This window comes from Crocuta crocuta, unplaced genomic scaffold (assembly GCF_008692635.1).
Source record: "Crocuta crocuta isolate KB4526 unplaced genomic scaffold, BGI_CrCroc_1.0 scaffold30, whole genome shotgun sequence".
NCBI lineage: Eukaryota > Metazoa > Chordata > Mammalia > Carnivora > Hyaenidae > Crocuta > Crocuta crocuta.
Genome location: NW_027528345.1, coordinates 12,334,705 through 12,346,078, shown reverse-complemented (window position 1 = coordinate 12,346,078; position 11,374 = coordinate 12,334,705).

Sequence of the window (11,374 nt, the reverse complement as noted above, 5' to 3'; positions counted from 1 at the left end):
TAGCGTATACCAAGCAGGGTGGGGAGGCTGTGCACTCTGATGGAGAAGAGTACTTTTGCTCATGGCCCCTCCTGCTGGGGTGCCTAGGTGGCTCTGTCGGCTGGGCATCCGACTTCAGCTCAGGTCATGATCTCGCGGTTTGTGAGTTTGAGCCCCAGGTCGGGCTCTGTGTTGACAGCTCAGAGCCTAGAGCCTGCTTGGGATTCTGTGTCTCCCTCTCTCTCTCTCTCTGCCCCTCCCCTGCTCATGCTCTGTCTCTCTCTCTCTCTCAAAAATAAACAAACATATTAAAAAATTTTAATAAAAAAATAAAAACAAAAGAACTGCTCCTGCTGGATGATAACAAAAACTAACTGATTTTTAGTCCATTTTATTGTTGTTTTTAAATTCTCTACAAAAAAAAAAAAACACCCCTGTGGCCTCCACCCAGGGTGGACCGGCCTCACAGCACCCCCACTCCATCCCCATACATCTCTGAATGTCTCAAATACGGTAAGAGTTTATTCTGTGTTCACAGAACACTGTTGAGGGTATAGATTTGTGGGTAGGGTGGCTTCCCTCCACACAGTTATTCAGGGACCAAGGTTCTCATAAACATTTGTGATTCCCCACCTCACCCGGCATATGTAGAGTGAGCCTGTGGGTGTAGGGTGCTGGGTGAATCACCAAATGAAACCTGGGGCTCTTCGGTTATGGGGCCTGAAGAGTAAGGGAGGGTACTACATAATGGTCTTCCTGTTTTGTCTCCAGCTTAAGGACGCTTGGATTTCTTACTGACATCACCAACATTATGAGGGTGTCCCCCCCTAAAAAAAAATCCAGAAGGGAGGATCTCCGCTTGAATCTTCTGCTATGCTCAGCTCCCAAAGAAGGGTTGGAGATTCCTGGCCAGATTCTTCAGCTGGAAAACAGCAGGGCTGAGAGTGTAGGAAGCCACTGGGAACAGAGAACACGGCTGTGGACCGAGCCCCGTTCACAGCCCACCCAGGCTGCCCTGCCTGGCATCCGTCTTTGGCAGCGAGCCTCTCCCTAGCATCTGAATGTGTCTGAATGTGTCCGGCAAGCTGATGCTCTGTGGTTTGGAGGGTTAGGGGAGAAGGGTGGGCATTGAATACCCACCTTCCCCCTCGTCTGCGAGTCCTTGGCCTCAGCACATCCACTTATCCATTCATTCAGCAACTGCTTATCAAGTGTCCGGGGGTGATGCATTGGGCCAGATGCTGGTGACCTCAAGCTGGGCAAAAGCCAGTCCTTGCCCGCCAGTGGCCCACAGTCTACTGGTCACAGTGGGAAATCAAGCATCCATAGTACAGTGTGGAAATAGACATGTGCAAAGATACTGAGCTCCTTTTCAAGGAAATGGCCCCTGAACCAAGCCTTGAGTTGCCCAAAGCCAGGGGACGGCGTGTGCAAAGGTATGGAGGGACGTTCCGAGGGTTGAGTGTGGCAGGAGGGCAGGGTGTCCCCTGCAGAGTGATGAGGAGGGAGGCAGGAGGGAGCTCAGGCAGGACCCAGTTTACACTCACCCTGCCAGAGGCAGAGAGTTTCATCTCTCGGTGGCTTAGAGGGGCAGGCGGGTTGGGCTGGATGGTGAAGAGCAGATAGGTGGGTGGGAGGAAGGTGACTGCATGTACAGTGCGATCGACTAAGAAGTGGGGTGAAGAACTGCTTGTGGGAACATGATAAAAAGCGGAAAATCCAGGCAGCAAGCCATCACATGAGCAAAATGAGAAATAACACAGCCTGAGCTAAGACAGTGTTGGAGGGACTAGAGAGGACATGGAAAAGACCACGAGGTATCAGAAGAGCTAGGCAGTTTGTTGGACGTGGGATAAGCANTGCTGATAGGTGGAGAGTAACCGAAAATAATGAAGACAGCTGCCCATCATCTCCTCATGGCAGGTCGGGAGAGAGGTGAATCTGCAACATACAGATAAAGCCTGTCCAGAGAGAAACAGTGTGAGAAGAAAAAAAAAAAAAAAAAAAAAAAAAAAAAAGACAGAATGACAAAAAGCAAGTGACAAGTGACCTGCCCTTCCCTGAGCCCCAGCACCCTCGTCAGCCCTGCGGCAAGACACCCCGATCGCAGCCCTGCCTGAGCGTGTGGAGAAAATCAGATGAGACAGTCGCCAAGATCACACTTAGCACAGCGGTCACTCGTGCTGTCCCTTCCCCCCTGGGGACCCAAGCCAGTGTGTACTAGAAAATAGCACAGACACTGGGATGTACCAGCATGGGGACAAACTGTCCTGCACATCACACTGGCTCCCGTGTGCCGGTCACATTAAACGTGGGTATGAAACATCACACTCAGTGAGGCGCTGCCCCAAGGAGCAGGGTCTCTGCTCGGCTGGCAGCTGTGAAAATGACACAGAGACCTATCAAGGACAGAGTGCCAGCCTCACAGCCAAGAGGCAGCCCTCCGGTTCTGTCTCTGCCTTGAACTGGCCATGGGGACTGAGGACAGCCCCTCGCCCCCTCTCTGGGCCATTTCCGAGTAAAAGGAGGGGCTGAGCCATGGTCCCTGTAAACTCAAACCGCTGAGTCAGCTTCACATCACGTTCGATACACTTTACTGCAGCAGGAAAGTCGGTAACACACTTTAGAAATATTTTGGGGCCCTGGGTGGCTCAGTTGGTTGGGCATCCAACTTCGGCTCAGGTCATGATCTCACAGTCTGTGGAATCGAGCCCAGCATCAGGCTCTGCACTGACGTCTTGGAGCTTGGAGCCTGTTTTGGATTCCATGTCTCCTCTCTCTGCCCCTCCCCTACTTGTGCTCTGTCTCTCTCTGTCTCTCAAAAAAATTTTTTTTTTAATTTTTAAAGGAAAAGAAATATTTCCGTACATATGGAAGTTTGGAGTCAAACTTCAAGTATTTAAAAGCTTACTAAGAGTGACATCTCTTTGGCCAACAGACACATGAAACGATGCTCAGCATCCCTCCTCATCAGGGAAATGCAAATCAAAACCACACTGAGATACCACCTCACGCCAGTGAGAGTGGCTAAAATGAGCACATCAGAGAACTCTAGATGCTGGCGAGGATGTGGAGAAACGGGCACCCTCCTACACTGTTGGTGGGAATGCAAACTGGTACAGCCCCTCTGGAAAACAGTGTGGAAGTTCCTCAAAAAACTAACACTAGAACTCCCCTATGACCCAGCAATAGCACTGCTAGGAATTTACCCAAGGGATACAGAAATGCTGATGCATAGGAGCACATGTACCCCAATGTTCATAGCAGCACTCTCCACAATAGCTAAAACATGGAAAGAGCCTAAGTGTCCATCAACAGATGAATGGATCAAGAAGATGTGGTTTATCTATACCATGGAATACTACATGGCAATGAGAAACAATGAAATCTGGCCATGTGTAGCAACATGGATGGACCTTGAGGGTGTTATGCTGAGCGAAATAAGTCAGGCAGAGAAGGACAAATATCATATGTTTGCACGTATAGGAGGATTAGGAGGAACTTAACGGAGGACCATGGGGGAAAAGAAGGGGGGAAATGGTGGGGGAAAGGGAGAGAGGCAAACCATGAGAGACTCTTGAATGCTGACAAAAACTGAGGACTGATGGATGTGGGGGGGAGGGGGTGATGGGCATGGAGGAGGACACTTGGGATGAGCACTGGGTGTTATGTGGAAACTAATTTGACAATAAACTATTTGTAAAAAAAAGTGACATCTCTTGCCCTTGCAATCCCGGATGAGCGGAAGGCCCTTGCCCGTGGGTTAGATCCCTGTTTCTAAGATGCTTTCAAGCTAAGTGAGGGAAGAGGACAGACAGCCCAGTGCAGAACTAGAACATAGAACAGCACAAGGACAGTCACGCAGTTACACATTGGGCAGGCGGGAAATAGGAGCTGGACCTCTGGGGCGTGGGGTCATCAGGAGAGCATGTGCGTCACCAAGGAAGACGGAAAGGGATCTAGGGGGAACAGCTTTGAGTCTCCTGCCTCTGACGGGGGAGAGAGACACACACAGGCTCTTCTGATTTCCAGGGCAAAGCAGTCGCTAAGAAGACACAAGGCACATGTACAGTAAATTAAGATATTCACAGTAGTATTCTGTGAGGAACGGAGATCCAGCGATTTCTCCTGTCCCAGATTGCCAGCTGAGTCCCAAAGCCGAGCACAAAAGAACATGAGTCCCCCAAGTTCTAAGAAGCTACACATTGGACACGGCCACCACCCCTCACAGTCACCAGCGTCCCAGGTGGAGAGTGGAGAAGGACGGGTCGGGCCTTGCCGGCGCCCAGCTGCCTGAAAGGCAAGATACGGCCACATGTCACAAGGCAGCACAGTGTGGGGGGACCTTGAGCAACAGGCATGTGGAGCCTCCCGGCCCCACCAGCTGTCACCAAGGCAGAGCCCTGCTTGACAGTACCTCCTGCGACACAACACATGCTGGAAATCTCGAAAAAGGAGATCATGAAAAGACTGCATCCCCTGAACCAAGCCATTAGAGCCACCAACAGGCTGGCCAGGTGTGGGGGCAAGTGGCTTAGGGGCAGGGAGAGAGGGAGAGGAGGCTTGAACACAGCTCAAGACTGAAATTATACAATGACTTTAGAATGTCTTAAACTCTGGAATAAGATGCGCTTAATCATCCATAGACTATGAAATCTAGCCGAGATGACTGTTCCAGTAACCGTAGCAGTGTACCAAACCACCTCTAAACTTAGCAGCCTTAAATACCAACATTTGCGTTACTTGTGCATCTGCAGCCTGGGCAGTGCTTGGCAGGGACAGCTCAACTTTTCGGTCCCAGGGAGCTCTTGCACTCTCAGGCGGCACCTACTGATGCACGGTGTCCAGGGCAGTGCCTGCTCTTGCCCTCTGCTGCCCAGACCACACAAGAGGGAGACTGACTGGTCAGAGCCCCCTCATTGCTTCTAGAGAGCCCGCCCTGGCCAAGACCCACTCAGGGGCGTCAGGGCTCCGGGGGGATCCCTGAGACCCAGCCATGTGAGGAGTCTTGGGGAAGAGGAGGCTGGTATCTCTCTTGGAGTGGAGGGAAGAGGGGAGGGTATGCGTGACGCAGCTGTCCCCGCAGGCACTGAGTGAAGGCCGGGCTGATGTCATGAGGTGCCCAAAGAGGACCATCAGTGGGCTGAAGTGACAGGGGACTCAGGTTCAGGCTCTATGTAAAGGCCACTTCCAGGGCTTCCCAACCTGCTCCGTGGGACAGGGAGGCGGCTACCTGCCTGGGGGTGCAGTGGGACATAGCGCCCTGCAAAGTTCCCCAAGTCCAACAGCTCAGAAGCCTTGCCAAGAAGGAGGACTTTCAGGAAACAAACAGGAAGAAAATTTGGCCCAGAAACACTTATAATTACCCCTTTCCTGTCTTCTCTCTGGCGCCCGTCCAGCTGCATCACACCTGCATCCGTTTCACAAACCAAAACCCTGGGCTCTGAGGCTCAGAGAAGCTCTTGGGGCCCTGTGAGTCACCCCTCTGCTGCCAAGGTCCTGGACTGCCAGAACTGCCACGCTGCTCCACTAGAGGGCACCCTACCCCGGCGGCGGAGGCACCCAAAGCCATCACGTGGAGAGCCCCTTTCCTCCAGGAAGCCTTCCCAGGTTAATGAGCACAAAGTGTGGCGTCCCTGGCTCTTCTTCCCTGCCTGGATTTTTCACTCTTCCAGAGCTTCCCTTCGAGTGCTCAGCACACCATGGTGCACCCTCCCTGGCGGCCCACAGCCACCACCCCCCCCCAGGGTGTTAACTTCCCAACAGATCTGTGTGCCAGGCTTCCCTCCTCCAGTTTGTCCTATGCCCTGACAGTCTTAGCTTCCTCAAAACCTGCTTCCAAGACACATGTCCCTGGGCACCAAAGGCTGAGCAGAAGGCATCTGAAGGCTCTCAGCCCGGTCCCCAGGCTAGCGCAGCAAAACCCTCCTTGCTCATCTCCTAGGTCCTCCCCCACTTTCTTTATCTCGACTTCAGTTGTGCTTATGGACCTTTGGGCAGAGGGGTGAGGGGCTGTGGCATATTCCAGCCCTCGGCACGGCGTCCTCGCCAGCCCACAGAAGCCCCTCTCTGNACCGCCCTGCCCCTCTCCGCAGCACAGGCAATGCATGTGATGCCCTCACTTACATGCTCACGACTGGAAAGGAAGCAGCAGCGCTTTCGGAGTGCGTCTGTTTCATCCACCAGAACAGAATGGTTCTGACGTGTTCTAACTCAACCCTGTGTTGTCTGTAAGTATATCCACTGTGGGGCTTCTAACTGCCTTAATCTGCCTTTATCCTCTGTTCCCTGTGTCTGTCCAGCCTGTCACCCGGCTCATCCCAGCTTCCTCTGCTCATACAAGGCCACAGTAAACTATCTTGTCCTTGCAGAATGGGTGGAGTGGGGGGTCACAGGGTTTCCATATGCCTGAATTCACTGCGCGTAATGCTCTGCTGCGTTTCAGAACACCTTCCTATCCCCGCTCACAGGACCCCATGCTGCCACCCCCAGGGCACAGGTGTTGGAGACCCACTCCAGCCGGGCCAGGGGTCCCTGAAGGATGGACGGTGTCGGCGAGAGAGAGAGAGAGCCCCAAGATTCTTTCTGATCACCAGGCAGGCATCTCTGCACTGTCGGTTTGGGTGTCTTTATTTAAAGGTCCAACGACAACCTGAGATCAGAAAAAGGAATTTTTACAATGGAAAACTCTTTGTGATAAGATGCTTTGAAAAGTATAAAAGAACAGGCTTTTCGGAAGTATTCTTGCAAAATTACCCCAATCATAGTGAGGTTGAGTAAATCTTACAACTAAGGAAATAACAGGATGTTCTTAGTGAAAAACAGGATGACATACATATTTGTTCTAAGTTAATAAAGCAAAGATTAGGACATAGGTTAAGTTGTATATAGATAGGCTAGGAGTCATTCTGTCTGTCTCACAAGAGGACAAATGGTTTTGAGCTGGTTAATAAACGTTTTTGACTTGATGCTGAGTGTATAAACACCATGGAGGCCCTAAATGTGTCAGCCTTTGTTTTTGGGTTATGTTTTAGCTACTCTTACCTATCTTCATCCCAGCCACCAGCGTAAGGGAGAGCGTTTGGGGAAAGTAGGCCTTCGGGAAGGGACTGCAATACATCACCAGTTAGAAAAGGTATGAGTATTAAGTTCTACCCTTATCTGTTCCTTAACTCTAAATTAGGCTCTTTGTCTCAGGGCCAGGCTCAATTGTAACTCTTGTGTTCTTAGCCCCCTTTATTATCTAAGTCTTGGATCTATAAGGCCCATAGAAAGAGCCTTTTGACAATCATCCACAGAACTTTCATCTAAAATCTCATTTGAAGAGGCAAGAATATGCTTTTCCTTAGCAGGTATCTGTGTGGGGAATATCGGTCTGATCTGGAATATTGTGAGGCCTGGTCAATACCAGCAGCCTCATTTCCAACATGAGCCAGTAGTAGCAGAAGGAGATACCAGTTTTTGTTTCTCATGGCAGGAGCTGTGCAAACGGTGCCATTTCCTCGCTGGTGACTGTCATCCAGCGAGGCCGGGGCGGCTCCCAGCACACAGGGCTCCTCATCTATCCAGCTCCCCACCCACAGTCAGTGGCACCCACAGTCTGATCCTCGCCATTCTGATGGTAGAACACTTCACGGTTCCAGTCCACGGCTTCTAAGAGCTGGCGAGAATCATCCTCTCTCCACGTACTTGTCAGCTGCCGGGTCTTTCCGTTCCAGAACTGGCCATGTAGCTTTCCACTGGGCTGTCCGTGTTTCACTTGCAACCTCTCCACAGAAAGACTACTTCCACAGCCAGACAAGCAACAGCCAGGCAGAAGCCAGGCCAGGACAGTCCCCTTAGACCCACGCATCCCACCTCTCCGAATTTATTTTAAAGAAATCAGTGGCACTGTGCATGAAGATATAGCTTACAAATGTTCATCACAGTGTTTTTTATCAAAAACCCATTAAGGGGAGGCCCCTGGGTGGCTCAGTCAGTTGGGTGTCCGATTTGGGCTGAGGTCATGATCTCAAGGTTTTGAGTTCAAACCCCTGCTGGCGTGGAGCTGACTTTGGATCCTCTGTCCCCCTCATCTCTGCCCCTCCCCCGCTCATGCTCCCCCACTCCCTCTCTCTCAAAAATAAATAAAACGTGGGGCGCCTGGGTGGCTTAGTCGGTTAGGCGTCCGACTTTCGCTTAGGTCATGATCTCGTGGTTTGTGGGTTCGAGCCCCGTGTCGGGCTCTGTGCTGACTGCCAGCTCGGAGCCTGGAGCCTGTTTCAGCCTGTGACTCCCTCTCTCTCTGACCCTCCCCTGCTCACGCTGTCTCTCTCTCTCTCCTAGAAATAAATTTAAAAAAACATTAAAAAAATAAATAAATAAATAAATAAATAAATAAAACATTGTTTGAAAAGTCCATTAAGAAGATACAAAAATGAAAAGGCCCATTGATATGAAGGCAAAAAGAAATGTCAGCAGCATCAGTGGGCCAGACAGGCAGGTGACCACCAGAAAACCACAGTTATAAGTAAGGACAAGCAGCGCTTACAATCCCAGGGACAGAGGGAGGCCGGAATCAAAGGACCAGAAGGACAGGGCAAGTGGTCCCTCTGGGAAGCAGGGACGAGCCAGCCCCCAGGCTGACCCAGGCCAGCTGTGTGGAGAGTGGGCTCAGGGCACAGGCCGGGTGACCGAACCAGTCTGGGCCTCCACCAGAGCCTTTATAGCCCGCGGTTAGGGTGGGAACCCATCCAGCCTGGAGCCCAGGGGGAAGGGAGCGGCCTGCTGCGCTGCTGTCCCTTTGTCAGCTTCTCGTCCAAGTCTGTTTTCAAGGGCTCACCCAGTGTGCAATTCTCTTTGTTCTCAGCCATTTACAAATAGGTGCTCTAATTAAAGCTCTCTGATGTGGCCATGATTGCCTTGTAAAGCTGTGGGGCTGTTTTCTGCTTACCAAGAATGGTATTTCACAGCCGGTGTACCCTCTCCCTTGCAAGCCCCTGCTTAACCAAGACCAGTCACCCTGTTAGTATGGGGCGAAGATGCGGGCGGCACCTCCCACCTCCAGACACCCATTCAGTCCTCCCAACAGCCCAGTCAGGCACGGATTCCATTCATATTTTACCAGGAAGGAAAATGGGGAAACATGACTTGCCTGGGGTCACAAAGCTAGTCAGTGGGAGAGCCGGGCTTCAAACCCATNCCAGGCTCTGAGCTGGCAGTCAGCACAGAGCCCGACGCGGGGCTCGAACCCATGAACCACGAGATCATGACCTAAGCAAAAGTCGGACGCCTAACCGACTAAGCCACCCAGGCGCCCCAAACCCAAGCCTTCTTAACTCCAGAGTCTGCACTGCCATCATCTCCAGGGAGGACAGAGGCCTGGCATACTCGTGGCTCTCCCCACCCCCCTGCCCCGCCGCCAAGGAAGTGGGTATGTCTACACAGAGACCCGCAGTGAAGTGTGTAACTCCATACCAGCCCAGTGGGTTATGACAGAGGAGACGGGTCAGAGCACAGAGGTGCAATTACCAGCACAGCAGCGGAGAAGCCTTCCGGCGAGATTCACCGCCTTGCATCCCTCAGCGTTTTACCAAGAAATAAATCCCACATAATCCTTGGACACGCACTGAGAAACTTCCAGGTGCTCCGCACGTCCAGCTGAGACAAGGGGAGCGAAAGAGCTCGCTCTTCCTTGGATGTCTGGTAGATTGTGACCCCGCAAACACTCCACATGAAAGTACCCACCGGCCAGCCCTCCCATAGAAGTGCTCCCAAATCCCACCAAAGGCCACTCAGCTCCTCCCCAGGCCTTGCCTTCTTGGGCGTCTCTTACCCCAGAAACACCTACCCCACAGCCCATACCCACAGGGCTCCCACTCCACACACGAGAGTCCGTGAAAATGTTTCCACAAGGCCCAAGCGGAGGGGCTGGTAATAGGATCGATACACACGTTGCCTAGCCCCCCGAACAGATTTCCACAGCATCATCACCTACCTTCCCAGAAAAGATGGCCCTTCCTTCACCCTGGGACATAAGTGACCCACTTGCCCTGAGAGGAGTAAGGAGGGCAAAAGGTGAGGCCCTTTTGCATGGAGGGCTATTTTTAGCCCAGACTGGGTCAGCACATGCTTGCGGCTGGTCAGTAAACAGGTCCATCAAAGGAGTCATGCTCAAGTACAAAGGCAGTCAAGAGCCTTGCTCTTGGAAGGGTTTATGAGCTCAGACCCGCAGGGTTGGAGGAACCTCCTGGCTTGGTCCCACTGTCCACCCACCAAAGCCATCACTGGTCCTGGCGCAAAGGGTTGAGGGGGGGAAATCATGAGAATGTGGCCATCGGGGCAGCCCCTCACTTCCTCTCATGGCGTGGGGGGTCCTCAGAGGAGAGGAAGTGACGCCATTTCAGGACGCTGGTGACGTCCCTTCCCCTCATCTCCAGCACCTCTCATCCCTCCTGGTGGGGACTTACACACCAATATTCATCATTCACTTCCCTACTGACAACCTAAAGGGTGCCCAGAGCCCATTATCAGATCCCAACTCAGCCTAAGCATCCCGGGACCTTCTCTCCACCTGGGGCTTCTCCTTCCCCGCTGGCCAAATGTTGCCGCCCCTGCGTGCACACCCCCTCTCCTACCTCCAAATACCTCGGCTGGATTCCCAGAACCTAGGGAATGAATGCAAGAATGCATGATTACACAGTCTAGCCTCCAAATCAGAGCTGGACTCCTTTCTCATCTCCTCCCAACCCTGCCCCTGCCCCACTCCACGCCTGCTTCAACCCACCTCCAGGCAGTCTTCCCTGATTAATCTCTGTCGCTCTGGGGAATTCCACACTCCCACTCCTGCCCCCTAGTCCCCAGCAACAAGGGCCAGAACTCTGAAGAATGGCCCCGATTCTCTCGTGAACTGACTCAGTTTCTCCCATGGTCCAGCTGGTGTCCGAAGGCTCGTCTTCCTAGGGATACCCAAAGTGCAGAGACCATGCTACCTCCCAAACCTCTATCCCCACTGCCCTCCCTGACTAGGCTCTGGGTAGGAACAGGTCCAGAGAGGCTGATATTGGCCGTGGAGAAAGGGACATGCTGAGAGAGACAGAGGAAGGCAAAGAAGCCTCTAGAACAACAAGCTGTTTGGGACACAGCCCGCTCCTTGGGACAGGCTAGCCATCTACCCTGAGGCCGGGTCATAGGTCTGGGGCCCATAGCCCAGCGATGCCCCTTCCAGAAAAGAGAGCACGTTCCACCCCAGGTCACTCGCTATGCCCATTCCCTGTAGTCAGAGCGTGGAGTCCAACTGATGCTTCCAGGACCCCTTCCCTTTCTCCACCTCTAGTAGCAATGGGAGGGGGAGAGGTAATGAGGAAGCTTGTTAATAGCTTTGAAGATGAAACAGGCCTGTGGCTGTGGATTGTTG